Source organism: Mauremys mutica, unplaced genomic scaffold (genome assembly GCF_020497125.1).
Source record: "Mauremys mutica isolate MM-2020 ecotype Southern unplaced genomic scaffold, ASM2049712v1 Super-Scaffold_100404, whole genome shotgun sequence".
NCBI classification, from domain to species: Eukaryota; Metazoa; Chordata; order Testudines; family Geoemydidae; genus Mauremys; species Mauremys mutica.
In genome coordinates this window covers 150,279-176,602 of record NW_025423332.1, presented here as the reverse complement: position 1 = coordinate 176,602, position 26,324 = coordinate 150,279, and the positions used below count along the sequence as shown (strand labels likewise).

General features: G+C 53.0%; 3 non-coding genes across 3 annotated transcripts; 1 reads left to right on the top strand and 2 right to left on the bottom strand.

The window, feature by feature from the left end:
• The first annotated feature begins 18,344 nt into the window (after positions 1-18,344).
• TRNAG-UCC lies at positions 18,345-18,416 on the top strand. The gene has a single exon. It is a non-coding gene; the product is annotated as a tRNA-Gly (tRNA).
• A 3,161-nt stretch (positions 18,417-21,577) lies between these two features.
• TRNAK-UUU lies at positions 21,578-21,650 on the bottom strand. Its single transcript has one exon. It is a non-coding gene; the product is annotated as a tRNA-Lys (tRNA).
• A 1,200-nt stretch (positions 21,651-22,850) lies between these two features.
• TRNAA-UGC lies at positions 22,851-22,922 on the bottom strand. The gene has a single exon. It is a non-coding gene; the product is annotated as a tRNA-Ala (tRNA).
• Positions 22,923-26,324: the final 3,402 nt, after the last annotated feature.

Genomic DNA, 26,324 nt, shown 5'->3' with positions numbered 1-26,324 from the left:
TTTATGCTCCTTTCTATTTACCTCACTAGGGTTTGACTTCCACTTTTAAAAAGATTTCTTTTTATCTCTCATTGCTTCTTTTAAATGGTTGCTAAGCCCCTGGTGGCTCTTTTTTAGTTCTTTTACTGTGTTTCTTAATTTGGAGTATACATTTAAGTTGGTCTGTGTAGTGGGGCGGACTGCCTCACTCCCTGTGAAAGTGGGCTGTGGCAGGCCAGGGCGCCTGTGCAGAAAGGGAGCCAATCAGTGATCTATCCCTGCGTTGTCTTCTGAAGTTTAGTGCTTGTTTCAGGGGCTAACTCTCAGCCCAGACACACTCCAGGGAGGGAGCATTGGTGTTTGTGCCGAGGAGCATGGCTGGGACTCGGACCCCCTTCCCCAGCTCTGGGTAGCGCCCCGCCCCCATTTCAGGCTGTGTTCTGCTTAAGGCCACAGAGCCCTTGCCTTTTTTTGCCCGGTGCCTGAGAGTCAGGCCAGCTGCAGGGAATTAGCTCAAGCGGCAGAGCGCTTGCTTTGCATGCGAGAGGTAGTGGGGGGCGATGCCCGCATTCTCCGAGCCTGTCGACTGAGGGCTCCTTATGAGTGTGGTGGACGGGAGAGTCGGCCATCTGACTTTTGGCCTTGCTGCCCGTAGCGGTCAGGCCGAAAAATCAAAAGCCATCCTCCCCAGGCCCACAGCCACCCAGGGGCTCCTCTGCACCATCTTGCCTGAGCCGGTGGAAGTGGAGCCTGGAACTGAACTGATGCTCTGAGGGTTATTTCCACTGCGCACTTCACATGGAGGTTAAAACACGGGGCACAGATCTTTGAGCACAACCCTGTCCTGAGGAATGGGGGGGGGGGGCTGCATAAAGATAGACCGGCTCTCCCTGGCGGGGCTGCAGCGGCTCTTCACAGGGGCAGTCCCACTGGCAATTCGTACCAGAGTTTTGAAAGCCTCCTTTCCTGTCCTGGCTCCACTCTCTTTAGGGAGACTGGTGACCCCATACTTCCCAGAAACCAGCATAGTGAGGCCAATCTGAGCACAGACACCTGCTCAGCACCCCGGGGTGCAGCCCTGAGCTCCGGCAATCAGCTACGCTCAGCTGCCCACCCAACAAGTGTTACACGCAGGAGCCTTCGTGCCCCGCGTGTAAAGGTCCCTCCCAGCGCCAGCTTTAAACTCCGCTGCTCAGTTCTAAGCTTTGGCCACACGGGGGCAGCCTGGAGCTCAGCCAACGCCTCCCGTTGCTGGTTGCGTTTCCCACTCCTCGTGGCAGGTTCACACCCCGCAGGCAGATCTCTGAATCGGAGCCGAACAGTTCCCCAAATCCAGCGCTTTAGCAGCAGCTTTGCTAGGAAAACGCTGACGTCCCCAAGTAACGTAAGAGCCAGAGCGCTGTGTCTAGGATCTTCTCTTGGGCCCCTCACCGTGGTGTCTGTCAGGTGCAAGGAGAAACCAAGGAAATGTTTTCATGGCGTTTAAGGGCAGAAGGGGCCATTGGCTCAGCTAGTCTGACCCCTGAATAACACAGAATTACACCATGACACACACTGATCCCACAGACCTTAGATAGATCAAAGCATTTCAGCCCTCAGGAAGGAGGCTAAACTGGGTGCCAGAGGCAGTGAACAAGGGGCCCCCAAGGCAATGGCAGGGAGCTGACGAGGTGAAATATGCCCAGATGAGCCCAGCAGGTGACCCACCCCCATGCTACAGAGGTGGGAGTCCCTGTTCCTCCTGCCCTTAAGAATCTCTGCTGGTCAGTGTGTCCCCCCAGTTCCCCAGATAAGAATCCTCCGTGTGGTTTCCCTGGCTTCACCTCCAGATAAGAACATTGTGTGGAGGGAGTGGGAGGAAGGTTGTCTGGCAGATCTGTAAAGGGGGACTGTGTCTCCCTGTCTGGCCCAGGCTCCCGGGAGGAAGTGATCTCAGTGTGTCTGGCTGTCTCCATTCCTCCCACCCATAAGAATCCCGGGTGTGTGGGTGCACCCTAGACCATTAAGGATCTCTGGTGGGTGAGTGTCTCTCTCGCCCTAGTCAGGACCTCTGGGGTGTGCCTGTATAAAAAGAGACTTTGACTCACCCAGGCTGGGTTGCCATCATGGAACAGACCAGGTCCTTCTGTGGAGGGTTTGCGTTCCTCCAAGGACGTGATCTCAGTGTGTGTGGGTGTCCCTGTCCCTTTAACCCTTAACAATCCCTGGTGCGTGGGTGCGCTGGGCCCCATTACAATCCCCTCTGTCTTACTCCCCATGAGGGATCTGGTGGATGTGGGTGTTCTCCACGCTACGGGGGGTGTCTGGTGCCCCTGTCCCTCCTGGTTAATAGTGGAGTGTGTGGGTGTCCCCCCACCCATTAAGGATACGTGTTGTGTTGTTGCCCCCATTCTTCTCATTAAGAATGGTGCAATGGAGCATATGGGTGTGTCCCCCACCCCATGAACTAGCTCCCATGTGTGGTTCCCCTGCCCCCATACAGGCTCTGTGGTGTGTGGGTGTCGCTGTTCCTCTTTTTAAGATCCGTGTGGCAGGGGGGCGTCCCTCCCCCCACGTCAGAATCCCCAGCGTGTGGGTGCTCCCATCTCCCCCATCCAGGCTCTGCGCGGGGGGGTGTGTGTCTTAAAAGAGACCGTGTCTCACTGTCTTGTGCAGGCTACGCTGCAGGGGCTATTCACAGGCGCAATTCCACTACTGATCAGCACAGGAGTTTTGACCTGCTCCGTTTCTGACCTGGGCCGGTTCACCCCCCCTCAGGCAACCTGGGGACCCCAAGCTTCCCCGGGATCACCATATTGATGCCGAACTTAGTGCAGACACCCGATCGGCACAGCCCCCTGCAGCCCATAACTCCTGAGCTCAAGCGATCCGCCAGCCTCAGCCTCCCCAGGAGCTGGGATCACAGGCACCAGCCACAGGGCCCAGCTGCTTTTATTGCTTGGCAGCTGGAGCTTTAAACTCTGCTTGTGAGCTCTGTGCCTTGGCCAGACAGGGACAGCCTGGAACTGGGAAATGCTCCTGCTCCCCCCGCCCCCGTCTCATGTCGAGCTGCAGGCGCCGCTGTCCTCCCAGGTAAGATCCCCGATGTTTTGGTGCCCCCCATCCCCCGCCCAGGTGTCCGGGTACCTCTGCCCCCTCCCATACAGAATCCTGGGTGTGTGGGTGTCTGTCCCTCTGCAGAGGATCCCGGAGTGTGGATGTCCTTGTCCCCCCCCTACAAGATCCTGGGTGTGTGGGTGCCACTCTCCCCCCCCAGAAGATCTCCGGTGGGTGGGTCCCCAGGGTGTGAGTGCTCCCATTCCCCGATACAGGCTGTGTGTGGGGGGGGTATAACTGGCTCTCCCTGTCCTGCCCAGGCGGTGCTACAGCAGCTGTTCACAGGGGCAGCAACCCCACTGTCACCCTGCAGCTTTAACCTGCTCCAGGGGTGACCTACTTAACCCCCCCTCCTTTGGGAGCCCGGGGACCCCGAACTTCCCAGAATCACCTGATTGTGCTGAGCTCAGCACAGACACCGGCTCAGCATGGCAGGGTGCAGCCCTGACCCCTGATAACCGGCTTCCCTCCGCCTCCTGCTGCACAGCGAGGATCCCACGCGAGAGCCTTTGTGCCCCACGTGTCCAGCCAGGTCCGTTCCAGCTCCAGCTTTCAACTCTGCTTGTGAGCTCCCATCTCCGGCCACACGGGGGCAGCACTAACAGCCTCATCTAAATTTGACCCTTCAGACTGCAGATTATAACCCAGCGGGCAGATTATAACCCAGGAAGCCAAATCCTTCCCCAAACTGACAGTTGAAGCAGAAGATCCCCTTGGAAAGATCAGGATTTTTGCCTTTAAAAACAAGGAAAATGTGCATTGGTCTCTTCTGTCTACAGCGAGAGATTGAAGAAACTCAATTGATTTAATTGACTGGAGGTTAAGAGGGGATTTAGTCACTGATTTTAAATACACAGTTTTAAAAATTCCCAGAGGGGGGAATATCTGATTTTAAAGGGTTCTTTAATTCACCAGACAAAGGTTGAACACAACCCCATTAGTTTGCAGTCAATGTCACAAAACACCAACTGGAAATTACCATTTTTTAACAGTGAGGCTAATTATCTAGTGGAACAAGCTCCGCGCGGGAAATGGTTAAATCCCCATCACTGCCGTGTGTAAATGAAGACCGCAGCTCTTGCTGCAAGACACCTGGTGTGTGGGTGTCCCTGTTCCCCCTTCAGAACCTCTGGTACATGGTGCTTCCCTCCTCCCAGTTCAAGATCCCCATCATGTGAGTGCTCCCATCCAGGATCTCTGGTGGGTGTCTCTGTCCCCCACCCCATGAACTAGCTCCCGTGTGTGGTTTCCCCTGCCTGCCCCCATCCGGGATCTGTGGGTGTCTCTGTTCCCCTTTTCAAGATCCGTGTTGCTTGGGTGCGTCCCTCCCCCCAAGTCAGAATCCCCAGCGTGTGGGTGCTCCCATCCCCCCCTCCAGGCTCTGCGGGGGGTGTCTGTATAAAAAGAGACCGTGTCTCACTGTCTTGCCCAGGCTACGCTGCAGGGGATATTCACAGGTGCGATCCCACTACTGATCAGCACGGGAGTTTTGACCTGCTCCGTTTCCGACCTGGGCCGGTTCACCCCTCCTTAGGCAACGTGGGGACCCCAAGCTTCCCTGGGATCACCATATTGATGCCGAACTTAGTGCGGACACCGGATCGACACAGCCTGCTGCAGCCCAGAACTCCTGAGCTCAAGCGATCCGCCGGCCTCAGCCTCCCCAGGAGCTGGGATCACAGGCACCAGCCCCGGAGCCCGGCTTGTTTTGCTATCTGACAGCTCGAGCTTTAAACTCTGCTTGTGAGCTCTGTGCCTTGGCCAGACGAGGACAGCCTGGAACTGGGAAATGCTCCTGCTCCCCCAGCCCACATCTCATGTCGAGCTGCAGGTGCCGCTGTCCTCTGATGTAAGATCCCGGAGGTTTCGGTGCCACCCATCCCCCGTCCAGGAGCCCAGGTGTCCAGGTACCTCTGGCCCCCATACAGAATCTTGGATGTGTGGGTGTCCGTCCCTCTGCAGAGGATCCCGGAGTGTGGATGCCCTTGTCCCCCCCAACAAGATCCTGAGTGTGTGGGTGCCACTCTCCCGCCCTAGAAGATCTCGGGTGCGTGGGTGGGTGCCCCTGTTCGCCCTTACAGCATCCCTGGTGCATGGGGGCCTCCCTCCGTCCCAACTCAGGGTCCCCAGGGTGTGAGTGCTCCCATCCCCCGATACAGGCTGGGGCAGGGGGGGGTATAACTGGGTCTCCCTGTCCTGCCCATGCGGTGCTACAGCAGCTGTTCACAGGGGCAGCAACCTCACTGTCAACCTGCAGCTTTAACCTGCTCCAGGGGTGACCCATGCGGGTCGGGAGTGAGGGGCACCAGCAGAGCTGAGAGTCTGGAGGTCAGGACTGGGATAGCAGGGACTGCGGGTCGGGAGTGAGGGGCAGCAGCAGAACTGTGAGTCTGGAGGTCAGGACTGGGATAGCAGGGGCTGTGGGTCAGGAGTGAGGGGCACCACTAGAGCTGGGGGGAACCCAGGGGGCTGCGGGTCAGGAGTGAGGGGCACCGGTAGAGCTGAAGGAAGCCCAGGGGTCTGCGGGTAGGGAGTGAGGGGCACCAGCAGAGCTGAGAGTCTGGAGGTCAGGACTGGGATAGCAGGGGCTGCGGGTCGGGAGTGAGGGGCACCGTCAGAGCTGGTGGACACCTAAGGGGCTGCGGGTCGGGAGTGAGGGGCACCAGCAGCGCAGTAACTGGGAAGCTCAGCGAGGAATCCAGGGGGCTGCGGGTCGGGAGTGAGGGGCACCAGCAGAGATCTGGGTGTGGAGATCAGGATTGGGATAGGAGGGGCTGCGGGTCGGGAGTGAGGGGCAGCAGCAGAGCTGTGAGTCTGGAGGTCAGGACTGGGATAGTAGGGGCTGCAGGTCAGGAGTGAGGGGCACTGGCAGCGCAGTAACTGGGGAGCTCAGTGGGAAATCCAGGGGGCTGCGGGTCAGGAGTAAGGGGCACCACTAGAGCTGGGGGGAACCCAGGGGGCTGCGGGTCAGGAGTGAGGGGCACCGGTAGAGCTGAAGGAAGCCCAGGGGTCTGTGGGTCAGGAGTGAGGGGCACCAGCAGAGCTGTGAGTCTGGAGGTCAGGACTGTGAAAGCAGGGGCTGTGGGTCGGGAGTGAGGGGCACCGTCAGAGCTGTGGGTGTGGAGATCAGGATTGGGATAGTAGGGGCTGGGGGTCGGGAGTGAGGGGCACCGGCAGCACAGTGACTGGGGAGCTCTGCGGGAAGCCCAGTCGCTGCAGGTCGGGAGTGAGGGGCACCAGCAGAGCTGTGGATCTGGAGATCAGGATTGGGATAGGAGGGGCTGCGGGTCGGGAGTGAGGGGCACCGGCAGCACAGTGACTGGGGAGCTCTGCGGGAAGCCCAGTCGCTGCAGGTCGGGAGTGAGGGGCACCAGCAGAGCTGTGGATCTGGAGATCAGGATTGGAATAGGAGGGGCTGCGGGTCGGGAGTAGGGGGCAGCAGCAGAACTGTGAGTCTGGAGGTCAGGAATGGGATAGCAGGGGCTGCGGGTCGGGAGTGAGGGGCACCGGCAGAGCTGGAGGGAGACTAGGGGGCTGTGGGTCGGGAGTGAGGGGCACCAGCAGAGCTGTGAGTCTGGAGGTCAGGAATGGGATAGCAGGGCCTGCGGGTCAGGAGTGAGGGGCACCAGCAGAGCTGTGGGTCTGGAGATCACGATTGGGATAGGAGGGGCTGCAGGTCGGGAGTGAGGGGCACCGGCAGAGCTGGAGGGGGAGCTCGGACAGGGGTGGGGGGGTCAGGCTATTGCGGGTCTCCCTGTGAATGGCACCAGGCTGCAGGGACCCCCCCGGCCGGAAGCCCCCCTGCTGGGGGGTCTGGTCAGTGCAGCCCCCAACCTCGCACTGAAACTGGCCGGGGGGGGGGGAAGGTTTCTTCTCGCGCTCCCATTGGTCAGGGCTCTGCCTCCTCTTCCTATTGGCTGTCTCGGGAGAGGCGGAGTTTCCGAGAGGGCGTCACGTGGCCCTGAGGCGTTCGCGAGGCGGCTCCTGAGCAGCCCAAACACCCCCCCGAGCTCCCCCTCCCCCAATGTCACCCATCCCCCTCCCTGCTTCCGCCCCAACCACCCCCCCGAGCTCCCCCTCCCCCAATGCCGCCCATCCCCCTCCCTGCCCTGTCCCCAACCCCCCCGAACGCCCCCACTCCTCAGTGCCGCCCATCCCCCTCTCTGCCCCGCCCCCAACCCCCCCCGAGCTCCCCCTCCCCCAATGCCGCCCCTCCCCCTCTCTGCCCCCGCCCCCAACCCCCCCCGAGCTCCCCCTCCCGCAGTGCTGCCCCTCACCCTCCTCCCCCGCCCCCAACACCCCCCCGAGCTCCCACCTCCCCCGGTGCCGCCCCTCCCCCTCTCTGCCCCCGCCCCCAACACCCCCCCCGAGCTCCCCCTCCCGCAGTGCTGCCCCTCCCCCTCCTCCCCCGCCCCCAACACCCCCCCGAGCTCCCACCTCCCCCGGTGCCGCCCCTCCCCCTCTCTGCCCCCGCCCCCAACACCCCCCCCGAGCTCCCCCTCCCCGGTGCCGCCCCTCCCCCTCCTGAAACAAAAGGTGAAACAAAAAAAGACAAACCCTAATGACCCCAGTGATTTTAAGGGACAAAATCCCAGGTGCGGAATAAAATTCTGCCTCCTTAAGGTCGTGTTTTCCATGCCTAGAATTCAACTGTCACCAGATGGATCAGACTGAACAGGTTTCAAACCTAGAGGAGGCTCTTACCTTCTAAACAGGGACGGCTGTTTTCTAGTAAAATCAGGAAAAGGGAAGGAGAAAACTCAAAAGAGGCTCCTCCTGGCGCTCACGTGCCTGAACCCGAATACTCCCTCAGTCCTCAAAGAGAGACCTGGAGAAGGAGACTTGCTGAAGCAAAGCCACAGGGGTCTCTGAGGTTTCCCTGGCCCCTCGCCCCTGTCCTGCCTGGCTGATGTCAGCATCTCTCTGTGAGGTCACCACCTCCCCACCACCTTTGACCAATAGTCTGAGGTCCTGCAAAAGGCCTTTGTGATGTCACTGCCACATCCCTCCCTTGCTGTGCTAATGTCCTGCCCCTGCCCAGGCACTTTGGAGGTTTGAGCTACTCCGTGTGGATCACCCCACTCAAGGAGCATTCGTTCTAGGAAGCAAGCCGGCTAGACAGGAAAACATCAGACGCTGCTCCCAATGCTACACTCAGTTTTTCAGAAATTAGTCGACTTTATGGCCAGAAGAGACCATTAGAGCATCTAATCTGACCCCCTGCATATCACAGGCCTCCTGTATGACACAATAGCTACTTTTGGGGCAAACACATTCCAGAAAGGCATCTAGTCTTCATGAAATGACATCAGGAGATGGCGAATCCACCACTTTCCTTGGTAGATTGTTCCTGTGGTGAATCATCCTGGCTGTTGAATATTTGTGCCTTAGTTGTAATATGAATTTGTCTCTTTTCACCTTCCAGCCACTGGGTCTTGTTATGCCTTTCTCTGCTAGATTCAAGAGCCCATTAATACCCAATCTATTCTCTCAATGAAAGCCCTTCAACACTTCAATGAAGTCACCTTTCAATCTTCTTTTGATAAGCGAAACAGGTTGAGCTCGTTCAATAGCTCCCTAGAAGGCATTTTTCTCCAGCCCTCAGAACATTTATTGGCTCTTTGGTCATCAGACTCCTGAACTGTAGCTGGATGTGGCTCTTGTTCTTCTGCACAACATAGCTCCTGGAGAAGAGGGATCTGCAAATGTACATTCATATGATACCTTTTTTAATTGATGAAAATATAAATTGACAGAGGATTGAAACTGATTTTAGCTGATGGACAGCTTTGCTAGGTTTTTGTGCATTTGGACAGTGAAATGTTGAGTGTTTACATCCATATCAAGCACCCCTGTATAGTGGAGCTCCTGAACATAATGAAGAATGGAAATGAAAATGCAGCAAAGAATCCTGTGGCACCTTATAGACTAACAGACGTTTTTGCAGCATGAGCTTTCGTGGGTGAATACCCACTTCTTCGGATGAAAATGTTTTCCTTTTTTTTAAAAAAAGAAAGAAGGTTATAAGAGAACATAGGGGGCTTGAATCAAAGACCACTTGATCTACCATCAAGCACTGTACCACTAAGCCATACCCCCATGACCATGGACTCCAAGACTTTGAAGGACAGACCCTGCTTCCTCGAGATCCTTTGCCATTCCCAGACCAGAAGTGGTTTTAAAAATGGGGTTTGATTAAACTTCTTAAATGTGGTGAACACCACAGTTTGCACACCCACCGATATAGCTTCTCCCACTGACATAGCTGCCACCTCTTGGGGAAGTGGATTAACTGCACCCACATGAAAACTCTCTCCCCTCAGCATAGAGCAGTCGTTCTCAAGCTATGGGTCAGGACCCCAAAGTGGGTCATAACCCTGTTTTAATGGGGGTCACCAAGGCTGGCATTAGACTTGTTGGTGCCTGGGGCTGAAGCCAAAAGTCTGAGCTCCACCACCCAGGGCTGAATCCCTCAAGCTCTGGTTTTGCCCTCCCCCAACTGGCTAAGAGGGCACAGTGTGAAATGTTTGGGGACCACTGTTTTAGGATGACGTTCTCAATCACTTCTACAAAGTCCAATAAAAGCTATTCCTCACCCACCCACCCCTCCATCAGGACTGACTAGGTATGTTCTGCTGCCCTTCACTCATGCAGGAAGGATAATAACATTTCATTCCACTCAATCCTAAAGTGATTTGTAACCCGCCACCAGCCAAAACTGGTCATTTTGGGAAAGTGGCTCCGTCATGCTGCATACCTAGGCAGAGTAGGTGTGTCTATGCAAACACGGTCTGTTCCTGAAGTCTTTCCCCCTGTTTCCACTTAGTATATAAAAACTCCTTATTGTCCCTCTCTCTGCTGACATTAGATTTCTCCTCCTGTCTTTTCATTGATAGTTCTGATGAGGTGGCTGAGTGGTTAAGGTGATGGATTGCTAGTCCATTGTGCTCTGTATCCATGGGTTCCAATCCCATCCTTATTGGATGCATTTAGTCATTACTCCTCCTTTGTAGACAACCATGTCCCTGTTTGTTATGATGTTGCTTCTTGCAAACAAAAACCTTCTCAGAAACTCAGAACTCCCTTGCTTTAAATAAAATGTCTAAATCCCAGATTTCTTAAAAAAAGAAAAATTCTCTAGTCCTGTATTTCTTAATTTATATCTCAAAAGGTAACATCCTCGTCATCTCCTCCAAACACCCTGGGACCTGCCCAAATTATTAAAATACCCTCAACCCGAGCAAGGCCAGAGCAGTGAACCAGAGCTAGTGTCTAGGCCAAGCTGTTCTGAAGGAGGCAACTCCAACATTTTCTCCCTGCTTCCCTTGGCAAGGTCTGACTGAGAAAACAAAATTCCCCAAACTGAAAAACCAATACTAGTCTGGTTGGGGACTTTGGTTTGAAAGTATTATTGTTATTATTCTCTTCTGATTTCTGAATCAGTTCAGTTCAGTCCTTGTTCTCCAGGTGTGTTTCCAGCTAAATCCGCATTGAGGGGAGTGGACCACTGACCTATCAGCTCTTAACACCCAAACTTTCAGTAATTCTTTATCAGTGCCTGCGAGTGTAATTTAAACCATAGGTCCTTCCAGCTCTGAATCTTGTCTTCTGACAGTAGCCAATACCAGGTGCCCCAAAAGCCACTCCTCAAAGTACCACTGGGAGTTGAACCCAGGATCTCTTGTTTACAAAACAAGGGCTTTAACCAGCCAAGCCATGGTACCTGCTGTTACTTAAAGCAGCGTGTTTGCTCACACCTGACTCTCTGCCAGTCCCCACTGGGCCCTTACAAGTGTTGCTCGTGTTTGACTTCTGTAAAGCAGAGGAGCAGGTGAAGTTTTGCTCCCCAGGTGTGTGTGTGATTCTTTGGACAGGTCTACACTATGAAATTAGGTTGGTGTAATTACACCAGGCTGGCAATGCAGTTCTATCAACCTAATCCCAGTGTAGAAAGCAGTTCAGCTGTCAGAACTTTCTGGAGCTATGAAAGGGGAGAGGTCCGGCCTCTGTAGCAGGAATGCAGGGCAGGTGAGTTCACGGCGGGCGTTGTGGGATACTGGTGGAGACCAGTTATGGTGATATAATGACCAGCAGCATTTACACTGACAGTTTGTCACTTTAAGTTTGCTGCACAAAGCACTAGGCCTCTCGTCGAGGTGGTTTTATTTTGTCACCAAAACAGGGCAATTTTGTCACCAGACGTGGCATTGCAGTGTGTGCACCAGCCACAAGCTGCCGAGCGAGGGCTGAAATAACTTTGTAGTGCAGACCTGGCCAAAGATTTACACACACACACACACACACACACACACACACACACACACACACACACACACACACACCTTGCAAGGAAAACCTCACCTGCTCCTCTGCTTTGCAGAATCCAACACACGCAAAGCTTTTCAGGCCCCAGTGGGGATGGCAGGGAGTCAGGTGTGGGCAGACACTGGGTTTTAGCCACAAGCAGGCACCATGGCTTAGCTGGCTAAAGCACCTGCCGTGTAAATAGGAGATCCTGGGTTCAACTCCCAGTGGTGCCTTGTTGAGTACATCTTGGAGCACCTGGTATTGGATACTGTCAGAAAACTAAATGGGCCTTTGGTCCAGCCCAGTGTGGCTGTTTAAATTATACTCACAGGCACTGATAACAGAATTACTGAAAGTTTGGGAGTTAAGAGCTGATAGGTCAGTGGTCCAGCTTGTCACAATGACCCCCTTCCTCTGGGACAGGGGCAGGTCTGGGCTCTCACACCAAATGCTCATTGTGGCTGCCAGAATCTGTGAGTGACTAATTTAGTTTGCACTGAGGGTTGAGTCCTGCTTTGTGCACCGTGTGTGAGAATGAAAATCCTAAACCGCCCTTTGAAATAACGAATGCAGCAGGACGTGTTATTGTCCCTGCCCCAAAGCAGACAGACCAATGGAGAAATGCCATTGAGTCCAGGGTAATACCCCACTGCCATGTTACCTTTTTTGCTTGTTAAACTCCCTCCCAACCTTGTGGGGTCCAGAGCCCGGTATTGAGCCTGAGCCGAGATGTCTACAGTGCAAATTTACCACCCCACGGCCCTAGCCTGGTAGCCTGCACTGGCATGGGACAGCCGTGGGTGTTTCATTGCAGTGTGGACATAGCCTAGCATTATGTCTACACTGCCATTAACACACCCAAGTCACTATTCTCAAACCCTGGGTCAGTTGATTCAGGCTTGTGGGGCTTGTGCTGCAGGGTTGTAAAATTACAGTGTAGACACTTGGGCTTCAGCCCAGCCTCTGAGACCCCACGAGGGGTGAGGGGCTCCGAGCCTGGGCTCCAGTCTGAGCCCCAGGACCCCAAATCAGATCATCCAGGCCAGCCGGGCCACAGGGATTTTATCACAGTCTAGATGCCCTCTCAGGGTATGTCTACACTGCAATGTAAGCCCAGGGTTAGCAGAAGTCATGTCAGCAGCCCCAACACATAAACAGAAACCACGAGGGAAAGACCCACCCCCCAGATAAGCTGGGCAGTGTCCTTCTCCCTATGGTTCGTAAGTCCAGCAACCAAAAGTGCTTTAACATGAGCCATCCCCTCTCTGTACCCCACTCACAGCTGTTGTCCTTAGTCAGTGCAAGCCCAGAGGTGCCTCTGTAGAGTTCACCTGCCATCCTGGGTGGAAAAGGGGGAAAATAAGAAGGCACCGTACTCACTCTGTTGTCTAGGGACTCACGCATCCCTCTACTGCCACCCTGTCCTAAAGTTGGTCTAACACCTAAATTTTACTATTGAGACCCAAACCCCAGCCCACTTGGCTTTGGAACCCCTGTCCCCTGCCTAGCAAGTGCTATTGAATTGAGGGTGAGTCCCTCAATCGGGGTCTGCCTATAACAAGGAGACTGGGAATCCAACACCAGCCACAAGTGATCATTTCGGCAAGCGACCCAACATATTTCCAACATACTGTAAAATCCACATGCAGACTCATACACGAAACCTTGCAAGAAAATCTTCCTGAGGGGGTCTGAAGCACCTGCTGCTGGAGGGAAGGAGGGAGCTGTGGGTTGGGATTGAGGAGCAGCGTGAGGAGGGGGGGCCTGTGTGTTGGGATTGAGGGGCACTGGGAATAGGAGGGGGCTGTGGGCTGGGATTGAGGGGCACTGGGAATAGGAGGGGGCTGTGGGTTGGGACAGAGGAGAAGGGTGAAGAGGAACAGGCTCTGGTTGGGAGTGAGGAGCAGTGAGCATAGGAGGGACTGAGGGTTGGGATTGAGGGGCATTGGGAAAAGAGGGGACATGGGTTTAGGCTGAAGAGCATCTTCATTTGGGGATCCAGCAGGACAGGGGAAGGCAGCAGGTGATTCTAATTCCTTAGGGATATTCTGTGTGTGTGTGTGTGTGTGTGTGTGTGTGTGTGTGTGTGTGTGTGTGTGTGTGTGTGTGTGTGTGTGTGTGTGTGTGTGTGTGTGTGTGTGTGTGCAGGGGAGGAACATGCTCTATGCCCAGAGGCCTTTATTCCTCCAGGCTGCAAGGACAGAGGGGCTGTCAGGAAGTTGCCCCTTCAAACCCACACACAAAAAGGCCCTTCTGAGGAAAGGGAAAATCCTGCAGAGAAAAAGTAACATCAAAGAGGACTCCAGCAAGACAGCTTAAGAGTTTGGTGAATAGTTTATTACCTGACCAGGAACTTGAACCCTGGGCCCTCAGATTAAAAATCTGACACTCTGCCAACTGAGCTAGCCAGGCTCAGAAACCAAAAGAGCAAGTTGGTGCAGAGGAGAAAATAGTGAAGAAAACAAGAGTGGGAAACAATAGGGGAAACCTGCTGCTCTCTCTGGCCTGGTCAGGGGGCTGTGCTGATCGGGTGTCCGCATTAAGTTCGGCATCAATACGGTGATCCCAGGGAAGCTTGGGGTCCCCAGGTTGCCTAAGGAGGAGTGAACCGGCCCAGGTCGGAAACGGAGCAGGTCAAAACTCCTGTGCCGATCAGTAGTGGGATCGCACCTGTGAATAGCCCCTGCAGCGTAGCCTGGGCAAGACAGTGAGACACGGTCTCTTTTTAGACCCTCCCCCGCCCCTACAGAGACTGGATGGGGGGATGGGAGCTCCCATTGTGGGGATCCTGAACTGGTGGGAGGGAGGCACCATGTACCAGGGATCCCAAAATGCGGAACAGGGACCCCCCACACACCAGGTGTCTTGCAGCAAGAGCTGCAGTCTTGATTTACAAACTGCAAGTGGTGGGGAAGTTACCACCTCCCTTGCGGCGCTTGTGCCACTAGATAATTAGCCTCACGGTTAAACAATGGTCATTTCCAGTTGGGATTTTCTGACATCGACTGGAAGCCAATGGGGTCTTGTTCAGTCTTTGTCTGGTGAATTAAAGAACCCTTCAAATCACATATCCCCCCCCTCTGGGAATTTGTAAAACGTATTTAAACCAGTGATTAAATCACCTCTTAACCTCCAGTCAGTGAAATCAATTGAGCTTCTTCAGTCTCTCGCTGGAGACATTTCTCTTGTTTTTAAAGGCAAAAATCCTGATCTTTCCAATGGGAGCTGCTGCTTCAATGTTCAGTTTGGGGAGGGATTTGGCTGCACTCAGAGATCTGCCCGCGGTTAGAATCTGCGATCCGAAGGGCCGAATGCAAACAGCGTTTAGATGGGACCGTTAGTGCCGCCCCCGTGTGGCCAAAGATTAGAACTGACGAGCAGAGTTTAAAGCTGGAGCCTGGGACGCTCCTGAACAAACTGGGCACGAAGTCTCTTGCGTGGGATCCTCGCTCTGCAGCAGGAGGTTGAGGGAAGCTGGTTGTCAGGGCTCAGGGCTGCACCCTGCCATGCTGAGCCGGTGTCTGTGCTAAGGTTGGAGTCAATCAGGTGATTCTGGGAAGTTTGGGGTCCCCGGGCTCCCAAAGGGGGGGTGAAGTAGGTCACCCCTGGAGCAGGGAAAAGCTGCAGCTTGACAATGGGGTTGCTGCCCCTGTGAACAGCTGCTGTAGCACTGCCTGGGCAGGACAGGGAGAGCCAGTTATACCCCCCCGCCAGCCTGTATCGGGGGATGGGAGCACTCACACCCTGGGGACCCACCCACCAGAGATCTACTGGGGGGAGAGTGGCACCCACACACCCAGGATGTTATAGGGGGGGACAAGGGCATCCACACTCTGGGATCCTCTGCAGAGGGACAGACACCAACACATCCAGGATTCTGTATGGGGGGCAGAGGTACCCGGACACCTGGGCTCCTGGACGGGGGATGGGGGCACTGAAACATCCAGGATCTTACCTGGGAGGACAGCGGCGCCTGCAGCTCGACATGAGACGGGGACAGGGGAAGCAGAAGCATTATCCAGTTCCAGGATGTCCCCGTCTGGCCAAGGCACAGAGCTCACAAGTGGAGTTTAAAGCTCCAGCTGCCAGGCAGCAAAACAAGCCGGGCCCCGTGGCTGGTGCCTGTGATCCCAGCGCCTGGGGAGGCTGAGGCTGGCGGATCGCTTGAGCTCAGGAGTTCTGGGCTGCAGCGGGCTGTGCCGATCAGGTGTCCGCACTAAGTTCAGCATCAACATGGTGATCCCAGGGAAGCTTGGGGTCCCCAGGTTGCCTAAGGAGGGGTGAACCGGCCCAGATTGGAAACAGAGCAGGTCAAAACTCCTGTGCCGATCAGTAGTGGGATCACACCTGTGAATAGCCCCTGCAGCGTAGCCTGGGCAAGACAGTGAGACCTGGTCTCTTTTTATACAGACACCCCCCCCACAGAGCCTGGAGGGGGGATGGGAGCACCCACACGCTGGGGATTCTGAATTGGGGGGAGGGTTGCACCCAAGCAACACGGATCGTGAAAAGGGGAACAGAGACACCCACAGATCCCGGATGGTGGCAGGCAGGGGAAACCACACACGGGAGCTAGTTCATGGGGTGGGGGACAGAGACACCCACCAGAGATCCTGGATGGGAGCACCCACATGATGGGGATCTTGAACTGGGAGGAGGGAAGCACCATGTACCAGAGGTTCTGAAGGGGGAACAGGGACACCCACACACCAAGTGTCTTGCAGCAAGAGCTGCGGTCTTCATTTACACAGGGCAGTGATGGAGAATTAACCACGTCCCTTGTGGAGCTTGTTCCACTAGATGATTAGCCTCACCAGGTCAACACTGCGAGTTTATATCAAATTTAGCAGCATTAAATTACATTAACTCTGCACCCCTCCACACAACGAAGCCCTTTATATCGATATAAAGGGTTATTAATACTGATATCTCGGCTGGCCTACACTACAGGGGGAAATCGATCTAAGATACGCACCTTCAGCTATCGCACAGTGCACCATTGTGACCACTCTTAACAGCAATCTGAAGTCGGATGCGCTGGCCAGGTTGACAGGAAAAGCCCTCCGAACTTTTGAATTTCATTTCCTGTTTGCCCAGCGTGGAGCGCTGATCAGCACAGGTGACCATGCAGTCCCAGAATCAAAAAAGAGCTCCAGCATGGACCGTACGAGAGATACTGAAGCTGATCTCTGTATGGGGAGATGAATCTATTCTATCAGAACTCCATTCCAAAAGACAAAATGCCAAAACATTTGAAAAAATCCCCTAGGCTATGATGGACAGAGGCCACAAGAGGGACTCAACACAGTGCTGAAACTTAAGGAGCTGAGACAAGCGTACCAGAAAGCCAAAGAATGAAATGGACACTCACGGAGGGAGGGGCGACTGACGACTGTAGCTATCCCACAGTTCCCGCACTCTCCGAAAACCATTTGAATTCTTGGCTGAGTTCCCAAAGCCTGAAGGGTCAAAAACATTGTCACGGGTGGTTCAGGGTATATGTCGTCGCCCCCCCCTCCCCCCGTGAAACAAAGGGAAAAAAATCATTTCTCGCCTTTTTTCAATGTCACCGTATGTCTACTGGATGCTGCTGGCACATGTTGTGCTGCAGCGCTACACAGCAGCATCCCCTTCCCTTCCCTTCTAGACGGCAGACGGTACAGTAGGACTGGTATCTGTTATCGTCGTCCTGTGAGTGCTCCAGGCTGGCCTCGGTGAGGTCGGCCGGGGGCGCCTGGGCAAAAATGGGAATGACTCCCAGGTCATTCTTTTCTTTAAGCTTTGTCTAATGGAGATTCAGTCCTGCCTGGAATATCATAGCAGCTGGATGCTGCCCTCCCCGCCCCCTTTGAGCTCTACTTGCAGAGGCAATAAAGTCAGTGTTGTTTCATATTCATGCATTCTTTATTACTTCATCACACAAATGGGGGGATAACTGCCAGAGTAGCCCAGGACGGGTGGGGGAGGAGGGAAGCAATGGGTGGGGTTGTTGCAGGGGCACCCCCTAGAATGGCATACAGCCCATCATTTATGCGGGATGTCTGGGGCTCTGACCTGTATTGGCCATTTACTTCTCTGGTTCTTTTGTAGGCTTGCCTGATAGTCTAGACAGGACTGACTCTCCTTTTAGACAAAACTTAAAGAAGAGAATGACCTGGGGAATCATTCCCATTTTTGTCCATACGCCCCCAGCCAACCTCACCGAAGCCGGCCAGGAGCACCCATGACAGCAGCAAATGGTTCAGTATAACTAGCAACTGTCATTGTCAACTTGCAAAGCAGCAGATGGGACGGTATGGCTGGTAACCATCTTTGCTAACTTGCAAAAGGCAAGGGCATGCTGCTGTGTAGCGCTGCAGTACCGCGTCTGTCAGCACCATCCAGTAGACATACGGTGACAGTGAAAAAAGGCTGAACGGGCTCCATGGTTGAGGTGCTATGGCGTCTGCCCGGGCAATCCAGGGAATATGGTACGAAATGATTGTCTGCCGTTTATTTCACGAAGGGAGCATTGAGTGACGACATTTACCCAGAATCACTCACGACACTGTTTTTGCCCCATCAGGCATTGGGATCTCAACCCAGAATTCCAATGGGCGGGGGAGACTGTGGGAAGTATGGGATAGCTACCCACAGTGCAACGCTCTGGAAATCGACGCTAGCCTCGGTACATGGACGCACACCGCCGAAGTAATGTGCTTAGTGTGGCCGCCTGCACTCGACTTTATACAATCTGTTTGCAAAAAACAGTTTATGTAAAATTGGAATAATCCCGCAGTGTAGACACACCCTGTGATTAACAACTTTGGTGGCTAATTGAAAGGCTGATAGTTCAAACCGAAGTGAAGATGGAGGTCGGTTTTTTTTAACTGATGAGCATCCAGTACATTTTAACAGGCAGAAAAGCTCCTCAATACTGGTCTAGCCTCATTGGGCAAGCATAAGGAGCACTTTTGCTAGATGCAGTGGTGGTATAGTGGTGAGCGTAGCTGCTTTCCAAGCAGTTGACCTGGGTTCGATTCCCAGCCAATGCAGGGATGTGAAGTTTTCTCCCCTGGGAATTGGTTTAATTTCAGTCACATTGTATCAGTTTAGCAATGGAATGAGGGAATCAATGTCCTGCAGGTCATTCAACACACAAGGAAGGAAGAAAGGGGCAGGACTATGCAATGAGCTGTTGGAGTCATCCTGGTATTACAATGTTTGGTTTATTTTTTTTTTAAATTCTTTACTTCCCTCTCCCTTTTAGACTCTGAGCCTTTAAGTTCAGAAGGGACCAATGTGATCATCTAGTCCGACCTGCTGCACCTTGCAGGCCAAAAGACCCCACCCACCCACTCCTGTAATAGACCCGGGAGGGGAGGCAGCTCTGTGCTCTGCCCCTACCCCAGGCAGCACATGGAGGCCCTCTGCTCCCCTCCCCCAGTGGGTGTGCAGAGATGTGCCAGCAGCACTGAGGTGGCTCCCTGCCCACTCTGCCTCCGTCCCTCCGTGCCGCTCCCAGAAATGGCCGGCATGTGCCAGCATCCCCTGGGGTGGGCGGAGCGTCTCCATTCACTGCCCCTGCCCCGAGTACCAACTCCACAGCGCCCATTGGCCAGGAACTGCAGCCAATGGGAGCTCTGGGGGCGGTGCCTGCAGGCAGCAGCACACGGAGACTGCCTGGCACGGCCCACCTAGGAGCTGCTGACGCAGGGTTGTGTGTACCAGTCACTTTGGGAGCTGCACTGCCCGGGGTAAGCGCCACCCCTCCTGCACCCCAACCCCCTCTTCCAGCGCAGAGCCTGCACCCCACACCCAAATTTCCTCCCATAGCTTTGCTCGTCTTCCTTTCACCCAGAACTGTCCTTCTCCTGGGCTGCAAGTAGCCATCCTGGGGAAGCCAAGAGGCAGGCACAGGATTCTACCTCCCAGCAGCCAACCGCACCTCCCCAGGCTTTGCAGAACGACTGGTGGTGCTCTACTAACCCCACTTAGCCGCACTGAGGTGCTTAGCTTCTGCCCTGCCTTCCTCAGCTCGACTTTCCTCTTTTGCCCCATTCCTGCCTCACTCCCTCCTTTGGCAAGTCACACAGAAGAGCCAGCCGCCATAGGCCAACCTCCAAGGGCAGAGGAGACCAAGCCACAGGGCTTCAAAAGGTGACTGGCCAAGATCCTCTAGCTTTCCCCTACTGATGCCAAGGCTTTTTTCCCAGCTCATTTCACCACCCTCTGCCATGCAGGGGTTGGGGTTATCGCAGGTGTTACCCGAAATTGAGCCAGCTAGTAAGCGTAGGGAGGACTAATGACCCACCAGAGTTTGGCTGAAAGCAGCACGTTTATAATACTGACGGCTAAGCTCAAAATAAGCGGGGGGGGGGGTGTCACACTCGCACTCGCACACTCACACTCCCAGGACAGGCACGGCACTGGAGATGTCTGGATTCTGCAAGGTAAGTTTCCCACAGCACCGTGTTGGACGGTGTGATGAAGGTAAGTCTTCCTGAGGCACAATGAAATACAACGCAGAGAACCACTGGCCAGGCGGTCCGGGCAAAGGGCCTTCACTGGAGGTACAAGCTTGTGAGTGCTCTCCTGAGCACAGGGCCCCTTCCCCTTTTAAGGGCCTGCACCTCATGGCCTGCGACTAGAGATGACTTGGCTGCATCTGGCTGGTCACACTCCACCTTGGGCAGTGTCCATGCTCTGGGTGTGTGAGCGCTGCCTAATTAGAGTCCCAGACACCTTGTCTACCTGGGAGCTCTTCTGCTCTTCAACCAGCCCATTCATCCCACGAGCATTCCAGGGGGGAGCGGGGGGGGGGACCACTTCACAGGCATTCAGAGAGGGAGAGGAGACAAAAGTGGGAGCAGCAGAAGTTTAACAGACCTTCTGAGCATAGAAATCACTGCTGCTCCTACAACAGCAGGGACAGGCCAGGAGGAGTTAGGAAAATTAAGCCCCCATGTTTCTGCCTGGTTTTGAACCAGGAACCTTTTGCATGTTAGGCAAATGTGCCAACCACTACACTACAGCAACTCTGTCACAGGCCTTTGCCCCTCCCTTCATAAGACCAGAAGAATGGCCATATTGGGTCAGACCAAAGGTCCATCTCATCTCACAACCTATCTGCCAACAGTGCCCCAGAGGGATTGAACCTAACAGGTAATGAGCAAGTGATTTTTCTCCTTCCATCTATCTCTACCCTCTGACAAACAGAGGCTAGGGACACCATGCCTTACCCATCCTGGCTAATAGCCATTCATGGACTTAACCTCCATTCATTTATCTGCAAAAAGAACAAGGAGTACTTGTGGCACCTTAGAAACTAACAAATTTATTTGAGCATAAGCTTTCCTGGGCTAAAAGCAACTTCATTGGATGCATATATATATATATACACACACACACAGAGAACATGAAAAATTGGGTGTTGCCATACACACTATAATGAGAGTGATCAGTTGAGGTGAGCTATTATCAGTAGGAGAAAAAACCCTTTTGTAGTGGCTTTCATGGCCTTTGAGAAAGCAAGACAGAGCCTTGGAAGACCCAACAAGGTTTGTAGCACAGGAATTGTTCTCAGATTCCACTGAGACTTCACCTCAGATTGCAGGATTCAAAGTCCTGAGTGCTGGCCCTTACACCATGGTACCAGCAGAGCACCTGTTGATTACTGTAGACTTCCAGCAGGGAGGACTCTGTGGGCAGGGGTGGCTCTAGGCATTTTGCCGCCCCAAGCACGGCAGGCAGGTTGCCTTCAGTGGCTTGCCTGCGGGAGGTCCGCCGAAGTTGCAGGACCAGCGGCCCCTTGACAGGCATGCCGCCGAAGGCAGCCTGCCTGCCGCCCTCGCTGCAACCGGCAGAGCACCCCCCGCAGCTTGCTGTCCCAAGCACGCGCTTGGCATGCTGGGGCCTGGAGCCGCCCCTGTCTGTGGGGACAATTTTTTCTGGCAGGGAGGACTCAGTGGGAACATGCCTCTCTGGCCAGCCCTGCATTTGCTCAAAAAGTCAGCACCCAGCACTTTGCTGCAGGCCCAGAGGCCTTTCTTCCTCCAGACTGTGAGGCCAGTGGACAGGTGAGGCAGTAGCACCTTGAGTCCCAGGCAGTAAAGGGCCCTTCCTAGGAAAGGCCATGTCCTGAAAAGGAAAAACTAAAGTCAAGGAAAGTCCTTCTGAAACTGTTTGGGGATGTCACAGGCAGAAAAAGTTACTTTGCCTGACTAGGGACTTGAACCCTGGACCCTCAGATTAAAAGCCTGATGCTCTACCAACTGAGCTAGCCAGGCTCACATTTGAAATAAGGCAAATTTCGTGTAGAAGAGAAACTAATCAAGAAAAATGAGGGCAGGAAACAATATGGAAAACCTGCTACTCTCGCTCTCTTAGCAGTCCTAGTCGCAGCCTGCTCCTCCATCCAACACCCTGAGGCCTTATTCTTTTTTTCGTTAAATATCAAATCCAGGAGAAAACACAGTTATACAAAGCAAAACGAAATCACAAACAGAAATGTCATTGGAAATACAGAAATAAAAAAGGAAAATGCAATTCCCATCACTTTATCATATCTGGGCCATTCCTGTATCGAGAGCACCCACCAAGGTCCCTGTGTGCTTATGAGAAACCTGGACGAACTTGTACCACAGCCTGAACATGAAACTCAACTGCTCCCAGGTGCTGCAGTAAAACCCTTTCCCTGCTGTGACGTTGCACTCCATAGGATTTTATGAAAATATGCTAATGAGTGTGAATATAAAGTGACTGGACTATGCTTCATGCAAAAGGTCTCTTGTAAGGTATCATTACACAGCTTATAATCTACTGTGTGTGTTCATCCTATTTGTATGAACCGATCATTCCTGGATCTGAAACTAGAAATATGAACTATAACTCTGAGGTCCTGTTGTAATGATGCAAAGTGTGGGCCATTAATAGTGGTTTGGACTCTTGAAGGCTCCCATTAACCAGGACAATTGACTGGAGATGGCTCTGTCCTGCACCATCTGTGAGTCAGGCCAGGAAGCATGAAGGCTTGGGGGTTTCACAGGACATGTGACCATGTCACCTGGTACAGGAATCCATCTTAAACCTGGGGCTCTTCCTCAGGAGAGAGACAAAAGATTCCTGCCTTGTACCAAAGCTGTATAAGGGGGTGGAACTGAACCAACATGGCTGCAGTCATGAGATATCCCCTAGCTACCACCTGAGATGGAACAAAGGCTATACCAGGCCCAGACAAGTATTAAGTCTAGTCTTTGCCTCTCAGTCTGTGCAGATGGGACCTTTCCCTCCAGTGCTGGAGGATTCTCACTTCTCATCTACCCTTGTCCCAAGCAGCACAGCAGGTGGGAATCTTAAATGTACAGAGGAGACTTAGGAGCAGAAACCCCTCCAGACCTTCCATGGAATTGGCACTTACCCCTCACTGAGCAGGATTGAAATTCCTGCAGGGTCACATCCCCTCTGGGCATGAGCAAAGCAACAGGACAAAAAGAAGCTGGAGATTGAACCCAGGACCTCATACGTGCAAAGCATGTGCTCTACCACTGAGCTACATCCCCAGATGGGCTATGCATGCTATAGGTTACACTCAGAGCCCTCCTGTTTCCAGAGCACCTAGTGGCCTAAGAGCAGCATGGGGGACACATTCCCTGCTCTGAGGCCAAACCTGCTGTCCTGGAGGCTACAGGTTCTTAGGGTCACTTTGCAGCAGGGCCAGATTCGGTGTGTGGGGCAGAGAGAGTGGGTGCCCTAGACTCAGGGTGCAGAGATACACTCAGCCCTCTCCCCAGCATTGGGTGGGGGGTGCTGCTACCCTCTGCTGGAAGGTAATGTGTCGGGGGAGGGCACTATGAGTCACTCAACACCTGACTCTGGTGGTAGCAGTGCTCTGGGGAGCTCCAGGTGTTTCTAGGATCTGCTCTTTCTACCTGCCTGTGAAGTCCAGCTTTCCCCAGCACATTCACGGTGGTGCAATTGGGTCACTGTTTCTATGGCTGAACAGCAAAGAATCACTCCCAGTTTCCTTTCTATCGGCAGCAGGATTAGCCTGTGTCAGTGGTTAATGAGGTGGCTCTTGTTGTAGATTGTTATTCATTCCCCACCTTGACAATTCACACTGTCCCTTTCCCAGGCAGATTCCCAGCACCTCAGTGATCCTGGTAGCAGGAGTTGGGTCCTGAGACTTTCATGGTTCTTTCCCCCTCCACCTGGAGTGAACTCAGCTTTTCCCCCATCCCAGACAATCGATGAAATAACAACAGGGGCATAAAGAAAAGGGGAGGGAACATCTCACGGCCAGGGCTGGATGTGCCCAGGGCCTCCTGCTTGTCCATTGTTTCCATGGAATTTGGCCCCCTGCTTTGCACAAGGGACAGACAAAGATCTTGCTGTTCCTGTGTCTGTGCAAAGAAAATTGTGCTTCCCTAGGAAAGAGAGGCAGGAAATGGCCCCATGGTGGGACAATATCCTCAGGATTAAGAGCAAAGGACTCAGGCTGAGAACTGATTTAACCCCACTCATCTGGGGTTTAACAAATTCTCTTCCATGGAGACACGGGGAACTTGTGACATTGATCCAGACTCTGGGGGTTCGGGCTGCTTTAACTCTTGGTAAAAACATGAACTTGATTCCGAGAAGGGAGAGAGGAGAAGCCTGAAGCTGACTTTAGTCCCAGGTTGGAGTCTCCTGAATGGTGGGAAACATCCTTGGCTGCTACCCAGGGACAGCAGCTACTGGTGACATACCAGGGCTGGGATGAGAGGGGAAAGTTACATGGACTTTATCATACAGGCCCCATCCTGCTTCTCAGAGCCCACAGGCGAGAATCTAGAGAAGGGTGAGTCATTTCTCAGCTGCATTCTCAGGAGTAGCCGGTAGCTGTCCTTGACCGGACACCCAGGAGAGCAACCACGGCAGTTCTGCTGAGAGCTCTGGCTGCCAGGGGATCCAGCTAGGAGAGGGAGTGCTGGGGGCTCTGCAGTTTTTGCAGTGGGGCTGTCTCAGGAGTCACAGGTGGCTTTGTTGGGGGGGTGGGGAAGTAGGGACTACAGGATGTGAGGCTGGTTAAATGAAACTGCACAAAAAAACCTCCCCCTTTGCTCCAGCTAAGGCCCTACTTTGGCCTCTCCCCCTTTCATAAATATCTCCATCTCTACCCCAGCTCTCAGAAACCCCCTCTCTCCCATGGGTATTTTCACGGTTTCTTCGTTTTTTCATGGAGAGAGAGAGAAAAAAAACCAAACCTATTAATTTGAGCCACCGACACAGTTCACAGCATGAAATACACAATTTTGTGTTCAATGAGTTGTGTTCGTTTACATAACATGAAAAATATGTTTTGGGCAATACATGAAAACCTCACTGCATTGAACAACCCACTTGATCTAGTCAATGTACTACAGAATATTTAAAGAAGTTAAGAAAGATGTGCTTATAAATTAACGTGATGTGCCATTTACACACGCACAAGACACAGAAGAAATTGAATTATTTGAGCTTCTAAAATTTCCATTTTCTCACAGCATTTTAGTTCTCAAGGTTGTTTTAATTTGCTTATTTTTTTTGGAGCTAGAAATGGGGAAAGAGTACACTGAAGTCAGTGGAATTACCGCAATGAGGGATTAGTCTCATTATTTGCCACTAACAACAGACTTTGTTAACAGAGAGTTAACTTTGACTGTGACTATCTCTTACCTTCCAGAACATCGAGTTCAGTAAAACTCAAACTCTGGAGAAACAGGGAATACAGAGTGATGGTACATGCACAGATAACCTTAACTCTGCCCTCTAGAAGAAAATCAGTGATAGCATAAGAGAACAAGGAAAGGTTTGAGGACAAATTACAGCTACTTCCCAAGAGTTTGTTTCTTCTATATTTAATTGATCCTGGCCCCATCCATTGATCCTGGCCTGGTGTCTGGCCATGGAATTTACTATTTACTATCTTTATCCCCGTATAGTTAAAGGCAAAAGTGCTTTACAAAAGTTCCTTTATTCTAGGTTATACAAACGGGTCACTTCCCCAGCTATTTCAAGGAGATGGAATTTTCCTGACCCACAGGGAACTTAAACTAACATGCTCAAGATCACACATTCCTTAGGAGAAAACGAAGGGGGAAAAAAACAAAACCCACCAAACCGTTGCTGTTTCTACCCAAATGATCAATGAGACCAGAAAGTGAGACTGTGCAATTAACTGTCTGTACTACACTGACTCTGCAGTTATTTGGATGCAGGCACACCCAGCTCTACGGTTGGTAAACGTACAGAGACTCTGCTGCTGCTCATGAACTAGCAGCACCTGACCTCTAAACAGCTGCCATTCGAATGTATCTGAAAGTCACAAGGAGCAATGATCTTTGTTAAAGGAAGGTTGCCATTTATTAGAGCCCCAATTAATGCCGTGTGCACAAAGAGAGGATTGAATGTGTAACAGGGAGTTTGGTAAATCTTGGTTATTTTAGTTTTGTAACAGGCTCCTGTCCACCCCCAGTAGAGTTTTCAGTCCCAATGGCAACTTACTTATCAAATGTAATACAGACTAATCCATGCCCATAGGCGCCAACTTATATGGGCTTTTGGAGCTAAAGCCCCAGGAATATTCATAATCACGGGCTCTGCTCCACCAATATTTGGAAATATTAGATTTTTCCCCCTCCCCAGAGTTTTCCTGCCTGAATGTAAAGTGAGCGCACAGCACGTCTCTCTCACTCGCCTTTGCTGCTGCTGCCGGTAGCCTAAGGGCTGCAGTACTAGCATAAGAGGAATGTGCTAACAACTGCTGAAGCACTCAGGAGGGGGAGGGGAGTGGAAGGGGCCTCCCCTCCCCTCCCGTCTCCTGCCCCTACCTGGAGGAGACACAAACGGGCCAGGAGACAGACAGACATTCACCTTAGCAGCTGTTGGGGCTTCCGTGAGTGTTTGACCCTATGATTTTTTATTATGTTTGAGTGTTTGACCCT